Genomic DNA, 20,144 nt, shown 5'->3' with positions numbered 1-20,144 from the left:
ATTAAAGTCTATTTTTCCTTTTTAGAGGACAATGTTAAAGCAACTTTTATAAGAATAAAAAATCCACAAAAAGTAGAGAAAGACAGTGCATCTTGAGATGTTTGAGTAGTTGATTATGGAAAACTAGTTGAGTATGGAAAGGAAGGAAATGGATGTGTTTTGTGTTAGAGAAATCAGACAATGAGCCATGGTGACAGACTGAAAGGTGGAATGGGAAATGGTACCAAGGGAAGATGGGTAATGTCTTCCAATATAATATATTTTCCCTGGAAAGTGTAAGGTGAATATAGCAGTGGGAAATGAGTAGAAATAGGGGCAGGTACAAGGGATTTGGGGAGAGAGTAAAATAAGATAAGAGCATTGGCTTGGATAATAAGATTAAAAAAAAAAAAGGTTTGGGGCCAACTGGAAAAGGGTGGACAAATGAAGATGAGAAGAGAAAGAGAATGCAGTCAGGAACTCATTATACACCCTACAAAATTAAGAAGAGTGAGGAAAGGGGTGAGAAAGAAGAGAATGAGTGAGAATGTTGAAAGTAGTGCTATTGATACAGATGCATTGTGTTTATGAACTGTTTGTTTAATGGCAGCTCCTTTGTACACCTCCTTAATGATAATAAAGAGATAAAATCAATACATACACTTATTATGTTATTCACAGTAGGATATCCTGACTTGTGTGAGTGCTCATTTGCGAATGAAGACCATAAACACAAGTGAGTCCTCTCAGCACATATATGCATTAGGACTATTTTGCACAAGATCATTATTATCTACCTGAATCATTATAATATTTACCCAAATAGCCTTCCTGCCACTGCCACAGAAATCTTCCTAAAACATAAATATGCTCTATGCTAAGATTTTTCATTGTTTCTTTTTTGTTTTAAAGGCCAACTCTCTAGATTTTCTCTATAGGCCTCTCACATTATGTCCTGTAACTATGTCTCCTATGGTGACTAATAAATAGTTATCACAGAAGTTACATTTGAGAGATTTTGATGTCCACTAATTATAAATGAACATTATTATTAAGAACATGTTGTGGATAGTTGAAGTCCCTTTTTATGATCCCTGAGAGTTCTCTTGCAGATTAAAAGTAAAAACCTACCGATAGAGAGATTTGAATCTATATGCTTCGTTTAATAGAATAAGTTTAAATTGAGAAAGATTAAGTTTCAAGTGACAATGAGTTGAGAGTACTATTCCTATGAAAGTCTAAGAAATATGATCTAGCTTTAACAGTTTAAAAAATCAATCAATAAAATAGAATTGTGGTTTGGAGTCAGTGGCTCATGCCTATAATCCTCGCTACTGAATTCTGAGACTCACTATTCAAAGCCAACACAAGCAAGAATGTCTGAGACTTGTATTTCCTATTAACCATGAAAAAGCCAGACATGGAGCTATGGTTCAAGAGGTAGAGCTCAAGCCTTTGAGAGAAAAAGCTAAAGAACAGTGTCCAGGCCTTGGCACATAATAAATTGAATTAAATCTTTTGGGAATATTCTTTATGCTGTATCAACTGTCAGTTGGCAATTGTTTAGATGTTCTCCTCTGAAGCCAGGGCAGTCTATTCCTCTGTCTCTATAATTCGGCTGCCTCTCTGGCTTGATTGGTCCAAGGAACATGGCAGTAATAATGTTTCAGGAGTTCTGAAACTTGGCCTCCTCAGACTTTGCAGTGTGTTCTTATTTTCTTGTTTCCCTAAGGTGAGAGTGAAGAACATAAGCTCCTCTTCTTAAGGTTGAGAGACAATGTAGAGCAGATCCTGATGGCAGACAATTCCATCCTGTAGTTGTGTGAGTGAAGCCATTTTGGAAAATCTGATACCTCTTGATGACTGGAACACCTCAGGGACCCCAGATAAGATCAAAACAGATACCTCCATTCTCAATATGGCTCCAATAAATCAGAAACACTGGAGCACTGTACAACACTGTTCTATTCTTGTAATTATTCCCTCTTGACGAATTTTCTAATGAGGTGCTTCCTAACTTTATTTGTTACATCTTACTTTGGGTAAACACCGCAAAGAAAGGTAGTGAGAGGTAATTTTTCACTCCTCTTGTTATTTCAATACCATCATTGCTTGTGTAGTAACACCAATAACCAACTTTCAGTTGACACTTCATACCATGAACTTGGATTTCTGCATATCTTCCTCTAAAATTCCAGAGCCTGGGTTCTGTTGTAGCTTCACTTCACAGATAAGGAAACAGAGGCTCTGACAGGATAAAGTAACTTGTTCAAGGTCATAAAACTGGTAAAGGACAAGAAATTAACTTCACATATCTTACTGAGTAGTTTGTTTGAAAAGCATTTAATTTTGCCAATGAAACACTTTAATGGCATGCTGTTCAGTTTCCTACTCCAACTTTGGTAAAAGAGACTTTGTGGTCACTTTTCTTTAACATAAAAAGAAAAATTACCACTGATAGGACTTGTTCTGTTTTCTAATGTCATCTTCAGAGTCATTCTAATTAGCACCCATCATCTCCATAATGACACATAAAACTCCAGACTCTACAACCTTAATCTGGTAAGGTTCAAACCTTTATGTGGGTCTATTGTATTTCAAACCTCTTCCTTTTACTTTTATCCAGTAATAAATTTCATTTTATTCAGGGCACTCTTCCTTTCTCCCAGGATATGCTACTAGCAACTATTGCTAACTTTCATTGACTCAAGGCAGAAAGAAATTTTCTGATCTGCCAGATTATCTTGCTTCTTATTACATATTCCCTTTTCTTGAATTTCTGTAAGTCTCCTTAAACTAGGTTTCTGTGTTTTCATGTACTCAACAAAATTAGAAACTAAGCTAGAAGTTAAACATTTTGTGTACTATTAAGACTCCAATTATGCAGACTGGAACAGAACACCTTCTTAGTAAATAATTTATATGCTAATTCATGAATGTGGGGACATGACATTTGCATATTTCATTTATTAGAAACCAGATCTCAAAATATGGTAAGTCGGCTTGCTTCCAACTGTAATGCTCATATCTCAGCCTCCTGAGTGGCTAGGATTACAGGTGTGAACTGCTGGGACCTGGCTTTGATCTTCACTATTGAACATTATTGAAGTAGATTAAGAGGCAAATAAATATGAGCCCTGATGTCATTTCTTTTTCCTTGTATGGCCATGTTCTACATTGGAATTTTCCTTTTGGTACAGTATTAGTGAATTTTTCCCTAATACTTTAGCAACATGAAAAAACTATTATATATTGAACCATTACATTATCTATTGTATTACTTTATTTAATGACATTAACTTTACTATTATTATGAGCACTTTACTATGATTATATTGTGAATTTTATTTATTTATTGGTGGTACTAGGATTAGAGATCAGATGTCCAGTAGTGAGAAAGAAAAGATGAAAAACAATAATGAACAGTCCAAAAAGAGCTAGAGGGAAACCAGGCTTGTAAAAAGAGAAAAGTGCTTCAGTAAAGAATAGTCATTAGTATCAGTTGTTGTCTAGGAGTGAGATTTAAAAAAGATGGAAAAAAAGGCATCTATTGGCTTTCACAGCATGGAGGTCATAGGTGATACTCACTGAGAGAATCCAAGTCATGGAGTAATTAGAAGCTGACTAAAGCAGGTCAAATAAGGAGTGGGAAGACATCACAGACAACAGTAGCTAAAAGGAAATGTGGTAACAAGAAAGGGGCTAGTTTGGCTTGTTTATAGAGAGATTATATTTGAAGTGAGTGACTCAATAAAAGGGGGAAATAACTGGGTGACAGTGGCTCACAGCTGTAATCCTAGTTACTCAGGAGGCTGAGATCTGAGGATCACAGTTCAAAGCAAGAACAGGCAGAAAAATCCATGGGACTCACATCTAATACATTACTCAAAAACAGCTGGAAGTGGCTCAAGAAGTAGAGCACTAGCCTTGAGCACAAAGAGGCTCAAAGACAGCACCCAGGCCCTGGGTTCAAGCCCCAGGATCTGCAAAATGAGAAAAAAGAAAAAGAAAGAAAAAAAGTGGCAGGGGTAGGGGAGATAATGGAGATATAATCAGATAGTGGCAATGGTAACCACAAAACTTAATTATTTGGAAAAGCAAAAAGAATTCATATGGAGGACTGGCCTTCAGTGAGTTGAAAATCTCATGCTTTGAGATAACAAAGGGAAAAACCTGCAGACACATGTAGATTATGTACAATTAGTCATGGAAAGATGAGACAGCGCTACAAAGACAGCTTCTGTTTCCTTGGTGGAATATGAGACAGGGTCATCCTCTAAGAGAGCAGAGAATTAGGTAAGAAGTTTATGAAGAATGAGGAAAAGAAATCATTGTGGAAATTGAACTTACTGGTACCACATGGTATTGATTGTATAAATGTGGATTTACTTTTTTTATATATTTTTTTCTCTTTATTGTCAAAGTGAAGTACAGAGGGGTTACAGTTTCATATGTAAGGCAGTGAGTACATTTCTTGTTCAACTTGTTACCTCTTCCCTCATTTTTTCCCCTGCCCCTCCCCTCTCCATTGGTTTACACCAAATGGTTTTGTAAGTATGGCTTTGGGAATCATTTGTCTTTTTATCCTTTGTCTCTTGATTTTGATATTCCCTTTCTCTTCCCTAGTTCTAATACACATATATACATTATCTACAGTACTCAGATGAGATACAGTGATAGCGGAGGTATAACCACAGGAAGGGAATACGAGAGAAACAAGCAAAAAGGTACGGTTTCACATGGCACATTGAAAATAATAACAACAATGATATAACACTTGTTTCCATAATGTAGAGTTCATTTCACTTAGCATAATCTTATGTGTTCATAAGCACATAGACCTTGGGCTATTGTGATCTTCTGCTATGACTAGCCTAAATAAACATGTACTAATTATTCCCTATGCAGAAACTATAGATTCCATGTTTCTCTGGGTCTGGCTTCATTCACTTAGTGTAATTTTTTCCAAATCCTTCCATTTCCTTACAAGTGAGGCAATGTCATTTTTTCTGATAGAGACATAGAATTCCATAGTGTATAAGTACCACATTTTCCTGATCCACTCATCTACTGAGGGGCATCTGGGTTGGTTCCATATTTTAGCAATGTATTGGCACAAGAACAGGCCTGAGGACCAATGGAACAGAACTGAAGACCCAGAAATGAACCTGCAGAACTATACCTACTTAATCTTTGATAAAGGAGCTAACAAAATAGGATGAAAGAAAAACAGCCTCTTTAAAAAATGGTGCTGGCAAAACTGGTTCAACACCTGTAACAAATTGAAACTAGATTCTTATATATCACCCTACACCAAAATCAATTCCAAATGGATCAAAGACCTCAAAGTAAAATCAGATACTCTGAAACCACTACAAGAAGAAATAAGAGAAACACTTCGGCTCCTCAGCACAGAACGAAACTTCCTTAATAAAGGCTCAGAAATGCAACAAATCAAAGAAAGGTTGAACAAATGGGACTGCACCAAACTACAGAGCTTCTGCAGGGCAAAGGACATAACTTGTAAGATAAACAGCCCACAGACTTGTGGAAGATCTTTACAATGGACAAAGGCCTCATATCTAAAATATGTGCAGGACTGAAAAAATTAAATTCCTCCAAAATAAATCCTCAAAGAACCAAAGACCCTTCAACAAGTGGGCTAAAGACCCAGAAAGAGGCTTCTCTGAAGAGGAAATGAGAACAGCCAAGAGACACGTGAAGAAGTGCTCTACATCATTGGCCATAAAAGAAATGCAAATCAAGTCCATGGAGCTTTCAAGCTCATGGAACTCTTTGCTTTGCTCCAGCCCCTGTAGAACCACACACAGCTCCTCTAAAGACCCCACCAAAGACTCCCACCAAGCTGGCAATCTGCCCATTTGCTCTTCTAGAATAAGTTGAGTGTTAAGCAACCTATGTTTGTCTACGTAAAAGTAAAACTGACACATTTTTCCATTTCCCCCCCCCCAAAAAAAAAAAGAAATACAAATAAAAAAAACATTGAAATCCCACCTCACCCTAGTAAGAATGTCCATTATCAGGAAAACTAATAGTAACAAATGCTGGAGGGGACGTGGCCAAAAGAGAACCCTACTACATTGTTGGTGGGAATGCAAACTTGCTCACCCACTCTGAAAGGTGGTATGGAGGTTCCTCAGAAGGCTAAACATAGAGCTCCACTATGACCCACCAGCCCCACTTTGGACATCTACCCAAATGATTATAAGCACTACCACACTGAAGCCATCAGCACAACAATTTTCATCACAGCACAAATGTGGATTTATTGTCTTGTCACAATATGCATTTGTTTGAATGTTGTTTTTTATTTTTTCTTAGTGGTACTGGGGTTTGGACTCAATGCATTACACATACTAGGCTGGCATTCTCTCACTTGAGTCAACTCTACTCTTTCCCAGTTATTTTAGAGATGAAGTCTTGCAAACTTTCCTGCCCATGTGGCCTTGGGCAGTGAACCTCCCCAGACCTGAGACTGCCAAGTAGCTGCGATTACACACATGAGCCACCTTGTGCCCAGCCACTTTGTTTTTTTTTTTTTTTTTTAAGTTTTGACTACCTATTCATAGACAAGCATGATAAAGAAGCAAGAAGGCCAACAGTAGCCCTTATGATTCTGAATTCTTTCAAATATTACATCTGAAATGAATTTCATCAGGATGTAAGAATAGCTCTAATCTTTAGTCAATAAAATTTTAACTCTAAGAAAAAATATGGTAGTCATTTGTCTTTTTATCCTGTGTCTCTCCATTTTGGTATTCCCTTTCACTTTCCTAGTTCTAATACCGGAATATACAGTATCCAGAGTACTCAGATAAGATACAGTGATAGTGCAGGTACAACCACAGGAAGGAGATACAAGAGGATCACAACAATAGAAGCTACGGTTTCACATGGCATATTGGAAGTAATTACAACAGTGATATATCACTCATTTCCATAACATGGAGTTCATTTCTACCACTTGAGCCACACCTTCACTTCCAGTTTTATGTTGATTATTGGTGAAAAATGCTGCATGGAGTTTCCTGCTTGGCCCGGCTACCTACTGAGATCCTCATATCTTAGCCTCCTGAGTTGCTAGGATTATAGGTACCTGGGAGCCACCATAATTTAAATAAATGAAGTGATACTAATGTTTCTAATTGGTTAATTCTATGAGTACAATGAAAAAATTTCTTGTTTTGAAGCAAATAATCCTCAAACAGATGACTTAGAGACAGATAGGGAAAAATATGATTGGTTTTATTATTCAATTTCATATGAGAACATTAATACAATGCAAAGACAATCAGAAGACCATATTTTAATGTACTTAGAAATAATTATTTCAAATAAATATATAAATATGATAAAGATAATCTGTGTAAATGGGTGGTTATAGTGAATTAGTATATAATGTGAGTGAGTAGGTTGCTCAAGGTTTCATTAAATAAAAAAGACTAAAGACCTGGATTAGGGAGGAAAAGCTCTTTTGCTGTGTTTCACTTGCTTTAGGTTGTTAATCTGGTCCAAGATGATCAACTTCCCATTAATCATCATAATTAGAGGTAGATTTACTGAGCATTAGTGTAATTTCAATCATCCTAATAGTTTTTCAATCCTCCCTCATTAATATAAATGAGGTAAATTAGAAACATGGCATTAAAAAAGCTGCAGAAAGAAGCAGTGGAAACTTTGGTGCATCCTCCCTAAACTCCATTAATTTAATTGTGATAAGTTATTCCTTGATACTTATTTTCATCCTCTTTATTTTCTGTTGTTAATGGCACTTCAGATTGGTTAATGAGCATACTAAACTCTTAATTTAAGTGACTGGAATGGTGTGGTCTAAATCATGCATACTTATCTGTCTCATTATGTTTAACCCTTTCTCCAGGATTCACTCAACATCATTTACAAGGCAGTCACCCATGCAATTGGGAATTAGATAATCAGCTCAGGACAAATGAAATAAGTAAGAGTCACCTCTTATGTTTCAGGAGAACAGAATCAGAAGACACTGTGGATGTGGGTTGCATTTAATTAAATATGAGGGTTGTATTTCAACTATCTTCATCGCAACCTTAAAATTGTCATTCATACCATCAAGATGCTAAAATTCCTTTCTTTGTGTTATTGATTTATTTACTTCTTTTCCTCTGAGTTATACAGCTTAATTATGGTCTCTTTTGTAATCTGTATGCACATTATTATTTTCCATATAGGCGATATCATATATGGTAAGGACACTGCATAAAAAGAACTTAGTCTAGTCTAAGTTCTCTAGTTGGAGAAACAGGAATAACAATTGCATGCGCACCCAGTCAGTGGTAGAATTGAGGTTTTTAACTTATTGTAAAAGACCCAGATTTCTTGAAAAACTATAATAAAAATAATACAGTACTAGTAAATATTATGTATAAGAATAATAATCAGCTTATTTTTTGTTTATTGTGCTGAGAAAATGGGAGGTAAAGGGAGGAAAGTGAAAGGAAGAAGGAAGGGGGAGGAAAAGGGATGAGGGAGAGAGAGAATGAAAGAGAGCAAGAGAATTTGTCAGAAGACCACTTAGTAAGCCATTACTTGTTTTGGAAAAGATTGTAAGGCAGTAACAGTGAGGAGAAGAGAAGTGAATGAATTCTAGATGTTGAAAGAAAGAAATACAGTAGGTTTAACTTTCTATGGGAGTGAACTGAATTGAGGCATAGGTGGAAGAATAGGGTTAAATATATGTTTTAAGTTGGTAACTTGGATTCATAATGATGCTAATTATATCTTACTATAAGTTAAGAAACATGTTGAAGAAATAGAAGCAAAGCAGTCTTATTCTTTCTTTTAATAGTGTGGGGAAAGATTGAGAACTATTGGCTTGTTTCTACATCTCATGCTTTGAAATGGTTATTTCCACTTTGCATTGAGATTTATGTTTCTGTGTGTAATTTCTTTGCACTACTCACAAAAAGTTCTGTGAAATAAATTTTCATCTTTGGTTTATACTGAATTAACTGAGGACAGTGAGGTTTGAGTATTGCTAAATGACCTTCTGAGTGTCAGATCAGTGGTTTGACCTGTGCCTTTTTCAGAACTTTCCATTCCCTAACTTTGAGAGAATTTGAATTCGAAGCACCTGGGGAATGTGGAAACTTGGTAATAAATGTGAAGTATGTATAATAACAATCTCATAAATGCATGCAGAATTGTAAAAGTGAAGCACAAGTCCAAGAATGGGAAATTATTATTGAAAAGCCTTTACTTTTTCCTATCATTCAACATTAATTAATTTCTAGAAAAGAATTTGATTAAACTATGGGTTTCTAAGTGGCTTGTAATACTAATAAAATCCAGGCTAAAAATTTCTTGGGAATGCTAAGTGTTTCTTTTATGTAACAACTCTAATAGAGGGGATTATTACTGCAAACTAAAAACACTGAAGATAGAAACAGCTTCAGAAATTATTAATAAAGCATTTACATGAAGAATGATATCAAACGTTACAACCAGCAGCATTGGAGTTATATACTGGGTGGGAAAGGTGTGATTTCTTCCACAACATCACACATTAAAGGTGAGTCCAGTCGCCATCTTTACCTTGACCATGAGCTCCCTAGTTGGTCACAGTCCCTACAACTCCTTATTTTCTTTGGCAGACAATTTTCATTCATTTATTTTCCTAGGTTCACACGTTTTCTGTTTCTGATGCATAACCTAGCAACTTTTTCAGTGCTTTAATTAGTTCTACAGGGGAAAATGGAATCAGAGGTTTAAGATATATTATCTTTTAGCTGACTAAACCTACCATGAACATTTCTTCCTATGGTGAATAATTAGTTTATTACAAAAGCCAAAACAAAATTCTGGAGATTGTATGACTTGAACAAGCAAAATTTATTTTAATAGATATCTAGAGGTTACATTTCCAAGATGAAGCAAGGTACAGGAATGTTTCTTTTTTCCCGAGGTCTCTCTTCTTGCTTTGCAGATCATACCTTTATCTCTGTGTCCTCACATGATCTACATTAGCATTAGGGAATGCCCATATAATTTTTCTTAGCCTTGATTGCTTCATTAAAGGTTCCCTCTCCAAGTACAGTTTATATTCAATATTTGCGTGAAAGTATGAACAGAAATTAGTCCCTAAAGTAGTGTCTTGTTGAATAAATTGGATTGTTTTCTGAACTGATACAATCATATTTTTTCTACAACATTCATAATACTGTATTTAACCTATTTTTAGGATTATTTCACAGTTAAGTAATTTGCTGAATATTTTAAAGAAAAAGTCATAGCTAAACTTCTTCTACAAAGTAATGTTTAAAACATAATGGTTATTTTCAGCCTGGAAACAAAGATAAACAATTGTTTTTGTTTGAGAAGAGTGCAAGTTTACTTGAAAGTATTGTGTTAGAGCTATGTAGTTACATTTACTGAAATGGAGATTAACTTGTATTCAAGTAAAAATCCCAATGATTTCTCTGTAGTGATACCATAAAAAGAGATGAACAATACTTATGTATAAAGACACTTTTAATTTGCTGCTTTATTAATTTATCAGAGATTTTCAGATGTTTGCTTAAATTGAGTCACAGGGAAGAAAATGAGCTATGTGGAAATGGAGTTGAGTTGTCTCTCTTTAGAAACCTGCTTTGAGTGCTTAACAATTACTAATGAATATCACAACCAATGCCATATATTTCTTTCTTTCTTTCTTTCTTTTTTTTTTGGCCAGTGCTGGTCATTGAACTAAGGGCATGAACACTGTCCTTGGCTTCGTTTTGCTCAAGGCTAGCACTCTACCATGAGCCACGGTGCCACTTCTGGCTTTTGCTATATATGTGGTGCTGAGGAATCAAACCCAGGGTTTCATATACATGAGGCAAGCACTCTTGCCACTAGGCCATATTCCCAGCCCCTTGCCATACATTTCTTATATTATGCTGTTCATTAAATAACTTCAGCATAGTAGAAACATCATCTTTCTTCCATCCTGTCAAACCTAATCAATCCATTGGGAGGATGAACACTTTCTGAGTCTGTTAGCATTTGTTAGTAACTGTGTGCCCTTTAGGCAGGAAGTTTAATTTACTTTTGTGTCTTTTTTTTTCAGTAAACCGTTTTCAATGCCATCTTGGTTAGAAGCAGTACCCCTTATTAGCTGCATGGCTTAAATCAGTCCATGAACCTTTATGGGCTTGATTTTATCACTTGTTCAGTGAGGATATTAACACTTATGAAATTAAATGGGATAATGTCTTGGAAGTTTTTAGAGCAGGGCTGAGCATATGGCTTTATATTGTATGAGTACAAGAACCAAAGGAGTCCTAATGTCAAGACTATATATTGGCCTTTGGTCATATATATTGATTCAATTAATGTTTTTGGCTGCTTTGAAGTTTTAAATCCAAGAGCACACTGAGTCACAGTTCTAGCACAATTTTGTATATATTTGGACATAAATGAAACACTGTTTTAGTCCTATTTGTTAAGTGTCTCTTGCTGTCTACACTGTCTTGAGTTTCTAGAAGACAGCTGTGAGGACATAGCATAACTGTGAACTGCTTTGATTTGTGACTGTTTTACTACTGTGCATAGAAGCAGAAGATTAAATTGAAAATGACTGCTGGGTTCAATTTGTTACAAAGTGACACTGAAACAAATAAACAAACAAATTAGCATGTACCAGGTACATATACTGGATACAAGAGGAAGTAGACACATGCATAGTAAAATCCAAACTCAAGTCTTTGTCAAACCAAATGCATACTATCATGGCCACTGGTAGCATAGTCAGTCCCTAAAGAATGGCAAATCATGTTAGAGGCTCAGAGACATTTATTGTGTGACACTGAAACACTTTAACTCCTCTCCCAGTCCAATGAAGATATAAACATACATAGATATTAATATGCCAGGTTCAACTGAACTTCAGGATGAGGCAAGGGCCCATCAGATATACAGAGAGTCCATCAGATATACCTTTCAGTTGTTTGGAAATTTAATCTCACCCAAGTGTAAAAGAGACCCCAAATCTTGGCACAGTTATTATTCATAAAATCTCTGTCTTGATAGTCATTCTAATGTAGAGGTTAAGCAGGACGTATGAGATTATGGCATGTGTATAGGCAACACAGTGGACTAAATAGAGGCTAAATAGAATGTGAAAGCCTTTAGTCAGGACATTATGTTGTGTGAACTATACCAGTAGGCACAGAAAGACAAAACTGCCTGCTGTTACTTTTATGTGGAATCTGACAGAAGTGAAATATATTGAAATTGTACATAGTGGTTTATGCGTGTCATTCGTGCAGTGAGTAGTCCCTGCGGAGGCAGGACAACCTCAATTTCAAAACTGTCTTAATGTCTGCAAGACAACCCCCTAAGCAAAACAGACAGGTGTGGAGACTACCAAGTTGGTAATTACTGCCTAGTCGCTGGAGTGGGTATGCAGGAAAGGGGGAATGTTGGGCCAAGGTACAAAGTTTCCTAGAAGAGGTAAATTCTAGAATTTTGTATACATCCTAATGACTCTATTAATGCATATTCCAAGTTATATGTTTAAATAATAATATATTTGAATTTACTAAGAGAATAGATTTAAAATGTTCTTTCCAGGAAAGGCTAACCATGTCAAGTGATAGTTAATTAGGGTAACTGAGATATTCTAGAATATATACATATACTAAAAATAGTATTTCTCCCAAACATATGTGCATAATTTTTGTCAATTGAAAATATGTAAATAATAACAAATCTCCAAACTGTAGTTTAATAATTACCAATGAAAACTTCTGAATAGTAAAGCAATTTTCTTGCTTCCTGGAATCAAATGTTCTTACAAAAGAGTACTGAAAAGCAAAATAACCATTTTGAGTTTAAGTGAGCAAGGACTAACTCAATTATTTTCATTTTTGTATATGTAGGACTTAGGAAAGTTCTGGAACACATACATGGGTGGCCAATATATATTTGCTCAACAAAAATTATTGATACAAATACTTGTCCATTCTTCAAATGACATAGGATATACAATGTAATGTAAAGGCCATGGGACCAAAGCAGTATTGCAGTGAGAATTTTGTGTTGTGCCTTAATTTTATCCAAGAAACTCTTTTTTCACATCTCCTCTACTAATAGCACTGTCTGCCAGGCACCACTGGGTTGTCCCTGTACTTCAAGCTACTCAGGAGTCTGAGATCTGAAGCTACAGTTTGAAGGCAGCCAGGACAGGAAAGTCTGTGAGACTCTTACCTCCAAATAACCAACAAAATAGTGGAAATGAAGCTCTAAATAAACTTGTAAAATCTTATCCTTGGTAGAAAAAACTGAGACAGCCCCTAGGCTCTGAGTTCAAGCCTCAGTACCAGCACACACACACACACACACACACACACACACACACACACACACACAAACACAAACACACATATATTATGGCAAAATTTTAGATGTACAAGCAGTTATAGAAAGTTATTATCCTTTTCCCATAAGCTAAGTATCCCTACTGGTCACAGGAAATCCTTCCTATTTTTTCAGGTGATTGCATCCCAACTGTATGTGATATTTTTCTCATCTGAACCCTGTGTACTACTCTGTATTGTGAAGCATATAGAACAAGAGTGAGCAGTAAGTCACATAGATTTTCCCAACAAATGCTCTGGATATTTGAATGTGTATATACATAAATGTTCCTTTATTATTTTTTTGGTGATTACTTGGAGATAATTGTCCAATGGACTTTCTGTAGGTCTATCTTTGACCTGAAGTTCTCAGATCTCTGCATCCTGATTTTTAAAAAATCTTCTCAAATGCTAACTGATTTTGTGTATTTTAGATAAATGATTTGTCTCTAGTATTATTTAGCACTCCTGCCATTAGCAAACCTAAATAAGTAAGTAGACAAATAAAGATCTGTGTACAAACACAGACAATTGACACATTCAGTTTCTTTTAAATCCAACTGTAACAGCTGGACCACATTCATTGACTATTATTAGTAGTATTCAGTTTTAGGAAGAAAAGAAGAAATATAACCCTACCAAAATTATATGATATAATATGCAATTAATATATAGTCTGATTTACATAATGATATTCACGTAACATTCCCTACCTGTGAACTTTCATATTCATTGCCTTAATCAACACGTTCTTATGTTTTCCAATGTGTTGTTTTCCCTGTGGCTATATTTGAAAATTGCTGTGACTTAAGGTGTCAACTTTACCATTACCATAAACAGACTCAATAACAGCTTAGAGTTCTGGATTTCATAGATGTTTTGATCTGGATCAGATTATAAGTGAATGTGAATAGATAAGCATTTTAGGGAGAATGACAAAATTTATATGGACTTGTGAATCTAAGCTAAGTCTCTTACTTTATTTTGAAGTTGGAAATATTACACCATTATAAATTAGGAGAAGGTACAAAATATTTTGTCTCTTTGTCCTCTTTCTTTTTACCTCTTTTTCTCTCTTTTCTCTACTTTTTTCCCTCTGCTGACATGGGGAAATATTGACCAGTAAGATTGAAGTGCTGTTGAATAACAGGAATTAGGAATAATGAGTACAGTGAAAGTAACCAAGGTAGTCAATCTAACTAATGTACTGCCTATGATTGTGAACACCACGGCAGAGCTCCTATGTACAGAGATGCATTCATAGAATGGCATGCATTCACAGTACAACAAACTTCACATATGGCCTTTAGATACTTCTGTAACTCCTAAGCTCAGGCTTTCAGGTTGGAAATGACAATCTATAAGTTAATTGGAAAAAGTAGATAAAATAATGCGATCGATTTTTGTTTAAGACGATAGATCCATAGACTTAAACATATACTGATACATATACAGATGGTAGATAATGTTGCTTGCTTTTGGTCTAAAGTCTGAGAACTAAGGATATCAAAAAGAGTTTGATCATAATGGTTAAGATCTAAAAGCATAGGAGCCATCATGGAGGCATTATGAAGAAATTTCCCTAGAGCTGTGGACAAATTTTGTACAAAATGCTTTTCAAAGTAATTTCTAGTACAGAAAATTTCAGCTTGAATTAAAACCCTCTCCTTTTTTAGCTTAAATATTGCATTTGATTCCTACAAAAAAATCAATGACCTACTGAACATTTCTTCTCTCTCCCTCCCTTACCTCTTTCTGCACCTCAATGTAGAAGTACTTGTAATCTAGTTGATGAATCTCAGCAGAAGCAAATAATTCTTTCCAGCATTATTTCTTGTTTATTTCTAGAAGAGGTATCTATTGTTAGAGATACATAATTGATGGAATGGTAGAAGTCCTGTAGTACTTACCACACAATTGATGCATATAAGGGTAACAGATAAGGGAAATCTGATAATTTTGATTGTTACTACAGCATATATATCCATCTTAATAACTACAGTAAAATTACTGTTGTTACTTAGGAATCAACTTTAATTAATTTAAGATAGAAAATTTAAATTATTAGTAGTATTGACATATAACTAAAATTTAATCACAGTTACCATAGAATATCTTTAAAACAAATTGTACCACCAGATTTTCAAAGGTAGAAATTTATATACTAGAGTCCAAGAGACTGCAAGAATTGATAAAGTTTCCCTAGAGGTATCTGTATTTAATATATTTAGTGTGGGCAAATGTCCTATTTATCTCAAATGAAATATTAGCTAGAAAATGCCTGGTGAGAAATAGGTACATTTTTTCGTGACTCAGGAAATAATTTACATTGGTAACTACACATTAAAAAACTTGCCTTTTGGGTGAAAAGAAACAGTAGGGTTATGGTTTCTATGAATTCTTACTCCATAAAAGGAAATGTACATCTTAAGACAGATTCTAAGAAAATCTTCAGAATTTCTTTATAAATTGATTCTGGATCATTTGACCTTTTCTCACATCCCTTATTTTTAATTTTTTTTATGGAGAACTTCCAGAATACTCTATTTTTTTTCCAAATTTGTTTAAGCCTATCTATTCTTCAGCTGGTCACAGGATTGTAATAAAATACATAGAATTCAAACTGGGATTGAAATGTTATTCATCTTATATAAGCATTTCTTTCCCAGTTATGTAAAACATTATTTTACAAACATCTCTTTCAGTCAAGTTAAGTGTATATTTCATTATTGATGAAAGTAAATAGAAACAATACAATAGTACATTTTAGGTCCAAAACATTGAAAATGCTTAATATTTAATGGATTCAACTGGGAACTGTGAGATCCTGTGAATCTTAAGCATCGTCTGCTTGTGATGCTTTCATATCTCCTCATTATCTGATATTTAAGCTTTTCATAGCCTGAGAAGTATTTATGATTTGACTTCCTGTGACCACTTTGACCTCATGGATTGTAACTCTCGCATGTCCATGGAGTGTAACCTGTTAACACTCACCTTAGTAATGCCCTGCGTGTACTTTTCAAATTATCAACTCTTCATTTAAATAATGCCTCCGTTGGGAAGGTACTGCTTAGGCTCTCCTAGCCTTTTATTTGCCATCCCATATACCTGCCCATTATATCTCTACCCACAGAAGATCTCTGGCATACACACACACACACACACACACACACACACACACACACACACAACTCTACCTAAAGATATAGTATATTACCTATAATAAATATCATAATATACTATATTATATGAAATGTAGGATTCACAAAAATGTAAACATTAAAGGCATAGAGTTTTCTATAAATTAGGTTTGCATACATGGTATAAATCATTGTCCCTCACTGCAATGCTGACTTAATATGATGTGTTCTGTGTTCTTAAACTAATTGTTTTCTTTTTTTTTCTAGCTAAATGTTTTTGTTTTTGTTTTTTTAAATTTTTTATTATAAAACTGATGTACAGAGAGGTTACAGTTTTATACGTTAGGCATTGGATACATTTCTTATACTGTTTGTTACCTTGTCCCTCATACCCCCCTCCCCCCTCCCCCTTCCCCCCCCAGGTGTTCAGTTCACTTACACCATACAGTTTTGCAAGTATTGCTTTTGTTGTTGTTTCTCTTAATTTACCCTTTGTCTCTCAATTTTGGTATTCCCTCTCAATTTCCTAATTCTAATACCAGTATACACGGTTTCCAATATACTCAGATAAGATTACAGAGATAGTGTAGGTACAATCCAAGAAGGTGATAAAAGAACATCATCAACAGTATAAACTACAGATACACATGGGACGTTGAAAGTAGTTCCAACTGTGATATAACAATCATTTCCATAAAATGGAGTTCATTTCACTTAGCATCATCTTATGTGATCATAAGGGTATAGCTATTGGGCTCTTGTGATCCTCTGCTGTGGCTTGCCTAATCCTGTGCTAATTATTCCCAATAAGGGAGACCATAGAGTCCATGTTTCTTTGGGTCTGGCTCACTTCACTTAGTATAATTTTTTCCAAGTCCTTCCATTTCCTTACAAATGGGGCAATGTCATTCTTTCTGATAGAGTCATAAAATTCCATTGTGTATATGTACCACATTTTCCTGATTGTTTTCATAGTACTAGTAACATTTTAAAAACTGTAGCTCTCACATCTTAATAATAATAGTTATGTTTATTAAAATTCATTTAAGACTGATAATTTGTTTGAAATTTGTACTTTTTAGTTTACAAAAGAAATAAAGCCTGTAGGTAAATTCTAGATTCTGTAAACTAAACTTTAATTATGATAACAAAAAGGTTATTTTTCTCTTTAAAATTTCAAAACAGTAAAAAAGTAACAAAACATTAATTTGGGTTTCCTGTACTCATTGAGAATATGAATTAGATTTTCTTTTCCCCTAAATTACAAAACATTACTTACTGTTGTATTTTAGTCTACTGATAGATCATATAATTACTCTGGTATGTCAGCCTACAGAAAAATTCTTGGCGTAATCACTAAGTAATATAAATATAGACAAATGAGTTGGTTAAAAAGTATATAATCTTTATAAAACTACAATATTTCCTAAAGTACTTTCAATGCAACAAGCATGGGTGAAGGCATGTAAGTTTGTGACTGGAGTAACAAATCACAATGAGGGCCAAAATTTTGGTGGTGTGTTTTCTTGCCAGGGACATCAGCAGAAAGTCTTACCACTTCTATAATGAGAAACAAAAATATTGATAATTCTAAAAGAATATTTTGTAGAATTATTCAAATAGACAGAAACTATGTCAGTAAAGAGAAAATATCTGAACATTGCCACAGATTTGAATGTAATTAAGGTTAGTGATTTCAGGACGTACAAACTTGCAGGTACCTGATGAGTAGGAATAGAAAACTCTCAGTATGAGCTTTGGACTGATTTTGTTTTAGTCTATGTAGGCTGTGATAATCTGGATCCCTTATGAACAATGGAATTATTCGTAGCTCTCACAGTGCTAAAAGCTGTCCCTTGAGGTTAAGGGCACTAGAGACTGAAGGTCTGGTGTGTACTCTAATTCTGCTTTCTGATGTGTGGACAGGATAGGCCTCTCTTTGGACCTCTTTTATGTGTCTCTCATTCCATTCATGAAGGCTCTGCCCTTCAGATCTAATAATTTCAAAGAAGTTCCCACTTACAAATACCATAGTTTTAGTGATCACATGTTAACTTGTGGGAACAAAAAATCAGATCAGATTTTAACAGTAGATTTGCTTAGGCAAATGGGTGCTGGCTAATAGCTGTTTATATCTCTAAGGTTTGGTTTAGTCTGATGAAAGATAATCAAGCTCTCTCTAGGATTAACACATCTTTAAAAGGTCAAAAATTTAAAAAAATGTAGCAGATTAAATTCATGTCTAATAGAAAATCAAACATTCTTCCTAGCCTCCATCTTCACTTCATAGCCAACATTTGTCTCTCAGTTCTCAAGCATGTGTGCATCCTTGCTTTCCTACCCTTTGGTTTTCTATCTGTACATTAGAAAATATGCCCGTAAAGGAGATGTAAGAACCTAATAGGGTAGATGTTTCAAAGGGCTGCTATATTTATTTGTTAGCTAAAAATTTAAGAGAGGTCTTTGAAAAAATGTATAAGTGTTTTTTTTGTTTTGTTTTGTTTTGTTTTTGGCCAGTCCTGGGCCTTGGACTCAGGGCCTGAGCACTGTCCCTGGCTTCTTCCCGCTCGAGGCTAGCACTCTGCCACTTGAGCCACAGCGCCGCTTCTGGCCGTTTTCTGTATATGTGGTGCTGGGGAATCGAACCCAGGGCCTCGTGAATCCGAGGCAGGCACTCTTGCCACTAGGCCATATCCCCAGCCCATGTGTTTTTGAGTATTATTAAAGAAATATAGGATATGTATAAGGAGCTATTAAAGAAATACAAAATAGAGCAAAAAGTAATTTTTAATAAATTATATAACATAATAAATGAAATATGAAATATAAGTATACTATATACATGATACAGAAGTCAATTATTAAGGCCCATATGTCATTCTACCAAACATTTTCTAGAACAAAGCTGGGCACCTATGACTCACTCCTGATTTCCAATTTCCTCATGAGGCTTACATCTAGGGACAGAGATTTGAAGCCAGCCTAGGCAAACATATCTGTGAAATTCTTATCTCCATTAAACCAGCAAAATAGGGAAGTAGATGTGGGATTCAAGTGGTAGAACATTCATGAGCAAAAAAGTGAAGTGAGAATGTGAGGTTCTTAGTTTAAGACCCAGTACTGGCACACACACATTTTTTTTCTTATTTATTGTCAAAGTGATGTACAGAGAGTTTACAGTTTCATACGTTAGGACTTGGGTACATTTCTTGTACTGTTTGTTACCTCCTCCCTCATTCCCCCTTCCCCCTCCCCCTTCCCCTCTCCCCCATGAGTTGTTCAGTTGGTTTACACCAAATGGTTTTGCAAGTATTGCTTTTGGAGTCGTTTGTCTTTTTATCCGTTGTCTCTCGATTTTGATATTCCCTTTCACTTTCCTACTTCTAATACCAGTATATGTTTTCCAATGTACTCAGATAAGATACAATGATAGGGTAGGTACAACCACAGGGAGGAGATACAAGAGAATCATCAACAATAGAAGCTATGATTTCACATGGCATGTTGAAAGTAATTACAACAGTGATTAACAATCATTTCTGTAACATGGAGTTCATTTCACTTAAAATTATCTTATGCATTCATAAGGGCATAGCTATTGGGCTTTTGTGATCCTCTGCTGTGA

The 20,144-nt window shown here is 35.2% G+C and overlaps 1 protein-coding gene and 1 long non-coding RNA gene across 5 annotated transcripts in view; both read left to right on the top strand.

Annotated features, from left to right (window-relative positions):
- The window catches only part of Naaladl2 (N-acetylated alpha-linked acidic dipeptidase like 2), a 1,189,792-nt gene that overhangs the window by 353,138 nt on the left and 816,510 nt on the right, over positions 1-20,144 (top strand). The gene's annotated exons all lie outside the window — the stretch shown is intronic.
- Positions 970-18,722, top strand: LOC125351967. The gene is made up of 3 exons (XR_007211068.1): positions 970-980; positions 9,178-9,187; positions 18,189-18,722. It is a non-coding gene; the product is annotated as an uncharacterized LOC125351967 (long non-coding RNA).

This window comes from Perognathus longimembris, chromosome 5, assembly GCF_023159225.1.
Source record: "Perognathus longimembris pacificus isolate PPM17 chromosome 5, ASM2315922v1, whole genome shotgun sequence".
Classification (NCBI taxonomy): Eukaryota; Metazoa; Chordata; class Mammalia; order Rodentia; family Heteromyidae; genus Perognathus; species Perognathus longimembris.
This window is presented reverse-complemented; position numbering and strand designations above follow the sequence as displayed.